This window comes from Delphinus delphis, chromosome 16 (assembly GCF_949987515.2).
Source record: "Delphinus delphis chromosome 16, mDelDel1.2, whole genome shotgun sequence".
Classification (NCBI taxonomy): domain Eukaryota; kingdom Metazoa; phylum Chordata; class Mammalia; order Artiodactyla; family Delphinidae; genus Delphinus; species Delphinus delphis.
The window spans coordinates 30808077-30812796 of NC_082698.1; the positions used below are offsets into that span (position 1 = coordinate 30808077).

The 4720-nt window shown below is 34.2% G+C and overlaps 1 non-coding gene across 1 annotated transcript; it reads right to left on the minus strand.

Moving 5' to 3' along the window:
- Positions 1-4404: 4404 nt before the first annotated feature.
- On the minus strand, positions 4405-4511 carry LOC132440100 (U6 spliceosomal RNA). The gene has a single exon (XR_009522510.1). It is a non-coding gene; the product is annotated as a U6 spliceosomal RNA (small nuclear RNA).
- Positions 4512-4720: the final 209 nt, after the last annotated feature.

Sequence of the window (4720 nt, forward strand, 5' to 3'; positions counted from 1 at the left end):
ATAACCAATATCAGAAATGGAAGAGGAGTCATCTCTACTAGACATCAAAAGGACAATAAAAGAATATTATGAACAAACTTTATGCCCACAAATTTGATACCTTAGATGAAAAGGACTAATTCGTTGAAAGATAGAAACTACTAAAACTCATACAAGGAGAAAAAGATAATCTAAATAGGCCTATACCTATTAAAGAAATCAAATCAATAATTAGTAACTTTCCAAAACAGAAAGCACCAGACCCACATGGGTTCACTAGTGAATTCTACCAAACATTTAAAAAATAAATGATACCCATTCTATGTAATCTCTTCCAGAAAATAGAAGCAGAGGGGACACTTCTTAACTCATTGTAAAATTCCAGTATAACCCTAATACCAAAACCAGATAAATATATTACAAGAAAAGAAAACTATGGACCAAAGTCTCTTATGAATATAGATGGAAAAGTCCTCAACAAAATATTAGCAAATCGAACCCAACAATGTATAAAAAATTATACATCACAACCCAGTGGGATTTATTCCAAGTATACCAGGCTGGTTCAACATTCAAAAATCAATTAATGTAATACATCACATCAACAGGCTAAAGAAGAAAAACCATATGACCACAACAATAAATGAAGAAACAGCATTTGACAAAATCTATTTTTCATTCATTATAAAAACTCTCAGCAAACTAAGACTAGAGAACTTCTTCAACTTAATAAAGAACATCTAGAAAAACTTACTGCCAGCATTGGTTTTTTTTTTTTCACATCTTTATTGGAGTATAATTGGTTTACAATGGTGTGTTAGTTTCTGCTGTATAACAAAGTGAATCACTATGCATATATGTTTATCCCCATTTCTTCTCCCTCTTGCGTCTCCCTCCCACCCTCCCTATCCCACCCCTCTAGGTGGACACAAAGCACCGAGCTTATCTCCCTGTGCCATGTGGCTGCTTCCCACTGCCAGCATTGTTCTTAATGATGAGAAAATAGATGCTTTCCCCCTATGACCAGGAACAAGGCAAGGATGTCCCCTCTACCACTCCTATTCAATATTTTACTGGAAGTCCTAGATAATACAAAAAGATAGAAAAGGAAATAAAAGGTATACAGATTGGTAAGGAAGAAATAAAACTGTGTTTGCTCACAGATGACATGATTGTTTAGGTAGAGAGTCCCAAAGAATCGACACAAAAACTCCTAGAACTAATAAGCTATGATAGCAAGATTGTAAGATAAAAGGTCAACTGCTTTCCTGTATGTCAACAGTGAACAATTGGAATTTGAAATTAAAAACACAATACCATTTACCTTAGCACTGAAAAAAAGAGAAATGCTTAGGTATAAATCTAACAAAAAATATACAGAATCTATATGAGGAAAACTATAAAACTCTGATGAAAGAAATCATAGAAGAGCTAAATAAATGGAGAAATATTCCATGTTCATGAATAGGAACACTTAATATTGTTAAGATACCAATTCTTCCCAACTTGATCTATAGATTCAATTTAGTCCAAATGAAAATCCCAGCAAGTTTTGTAATGTGTGTGGGGATATCAACAAATTTATTTTAAAGTTTATATAGAAAGGCAAAAGACTGAGAATAGCCAACTCAATGCTAAAAAAGAACAAATTTGGAGAACTGACAAGACTTTAATGCTACAGAAATCAAGATGGTGTGGTATTGACAAAAGAATAGACAAATAGATCAATGGAACAGAACAGAGAGTCCAAACATAGACCCATACAAAAAGACTCTTAAAACTCAACCATAAGAAAACAAACAACCTGATTGAAAAAAGGGGCAAAAGATTTGAACAGACACTTCACCAAAGGAGTTATACAGATGGCCAATAAGCATACGAAGAGATACTCAACAGCATATGTCATTAAGGAACTGCAAATTAAAACAATCATGAAATACCAACACAAAACTATGAGAATGGCTAGAATACAAAACACTGACAATACCAAATGCCAGAGAGGATGCAGGGCAATAGGAACTCTCATCCATTGTGGATAGGAATGCAAAATGGTACAGCCACTTTGGAAGACAGTTTGGCAGTTTCTCACAAAGCTACACATAATCTGGCCATACAATCCAACAATGGTGCTCCTAGGTATTTCCCCAATTGAGATGAAATTACGTCCACAAAAGAACCTGCACACAAACATTTCTGATAGCTTTAATCATAACTGTTAGAGACTAGAAGCAACCAAGATGTGCTTAAATATGTGAATGGATAAACAAACTGATATATCCATACAATACAATATATCCATACAATATATTTGGTGATAAAAAGAAATGAACTCTCAACCACAAAAAGACATGATGGAAAGTTAAATGCATATTGCTGTTAAAGAAGCCAGTCTGAAAAGGCTATATACTGTATGACTTTGGGAAAAGGCAATCTATAGAGACTCTAAAAAGATAAGTGATTGCCAGGAGTTCAGGGGTGTTAGGGGAGGGATGAATAAGTGGAGCACAGTGGATTTTTAGTATAGTAAAATGATTCTGTGTGATACTGTAATGGTGGACACACGTCATTACACATTTGCCAAAACTCATAGAAATGCACAACACAGAGAACCTTAATATAAACTATGGGTTTCAGTTAATAGTAATGTTATCCTATTGGTTCATTAATTGTAACAAATGTACCATATTAATGCAAGATGTTAATAATAGAAATTCTGTGTGTGTGTATGTGTGTGTGTGTGTGTGTGTGTGTGTGTGGTGGGAGAGTATTTGGGAAGAGGGTATATGCAAACTCTCTGTACCATCTCCCCAGTTTTTCTGTAAATCTAAAACCGTTGTAAAAAATAAAGTCTATTTACTAAAAAACATAAATGTTTGAGAATAATTTTTAAAAATTTAAAGAGGATATGGGAAGAGGGAGGACTGAGACTAACTAGGTTCACACTCAATATCCAGCTACTGAAAGACTTCATTTCTGTGCTTCCCTTTCAGATAGGGGTATAAATAAACTTGTTAGGTGGGACTTCCAGAAAAGCTCCTTAAAAGGAGGTCAGACAGCTGCATGTGCTGTTTTTGCTCTTCCCCACTCTGCTTGCTTCCTGACTGGAATAAGGAATATATGGCTGGAGCTTCGGCAGCCATCTTGGAGCATGAGACAATCTTTTTCTTTTTTTTAATTTTTGAATTTTATTTATTTTTTTATACAGCAGGTTCTCATTAGTCATCAATTTTATACACATCAGTGTATACATGTCAATCCCAATTGCCCAATTCAGCACACCACCATCCCCTCCCCTGGAGCATGAGGCAATCTTGAGGGTGGCAGCCACTGCTAAGGATGCCTGAGGAGAGTAATAGAGGGAGCCTGGATTCTTGATGAACATGGTGCTACCATGCCAACCCTGGCCTACTATGCCAGACTTCTTTTACATGAAAGAAATAAACTTATTTCTTGTTTAAGCTTCTGTTATTTGTATCTACATTACTAGCTAAACACAATTCCTACCTTATATACAAGATAATAAAACTTATTGTAATGCTATTATAATAAAACCATACATAGCATAGGAATAAATAATACAAGTGGAACCTAAGAAAGATTCCAGAAACAAATTCAAGTGGGTACTTAATATAAATAAAAATAACATTTTGTTTAGAGGGAGAAAGATGGCTTACTTAGTATATGGTGCTGGCAGAATTGACTATCCATCTGGAAGAAAACATGGTTACACTTCTACCCCACATTTTATGCAAAAATAAACTCCAGATGGATTAGAAGTCTAAATGTGAAATATAAAAATATTAGATACAAATGTGAGGAATTATTTATAAGATCATAAAGTAAAAAAGACCTTCTGAAGGAAAAGATAAAATCCAGAAACCCTAAGGGTCACTACCTGAAAGTAATAGTCATACATTACCTCTTAAAAGTGGACATATTTTTGTGTAGCAAAAGAAACTATAAACAAAATCAAAAGACAAATGACAGACTAAATACTTAAAATATAGATAACAAAGGACAAATGTTGCTAATGTACCTTAGCTCCTACAAACCAAATGAAAGAAGACAATCAATCCAATTAAAATTTGACAAAGCATTCAACAGGCAATTCCAGAAAAAAAAGTAGATCATCAGCAATATGAAAAGATCCTCAGCCTCAATGGTGTTCAAGAAAATTCAAATTAGTACAATAAAGAACACAGCATTTTGATCCATTAGATTGTCAAAAATAAAAATTACTGGTGAGACTATCAATATGGGTTGTAATGCTAATTTCTACAGCCTTTCTGGAAAGTATTATAACAATATGTATTTTAAAATTCACATAGCCCTCAACCCAGCAATCCTATTTTTTGTAATCTCTCCTACAGAAAGATAACACCAGTACATAAAGAAATATGTTCAAGGAAGTTTATTTATTTATTTAAAAATATGGAATGCTACATGAATTTGCGTGTCATCCTTGTGTTGGGGCCATGCTAATCTTTTCTGTATGGTTCCAGTGTTAGTATGTGTGCTGCTGAAGCTAGCACTCAAGGAAATTTATTGTGGCCTGGCTTTGTAGACGCAAAAAGATGCACCTTACCTGAAGAAAAATAAGAATTTACCATGAGCTTTATCAGAAGACAGTTGATATATTATGGTACCATGGAGTATTATGCAACTTTTCAAAGAACGAGTTAGATATGTCTGAACCAATGGACTTTTCAAGTTCTTAAATGTCTACTTGAGGACTGTGTTT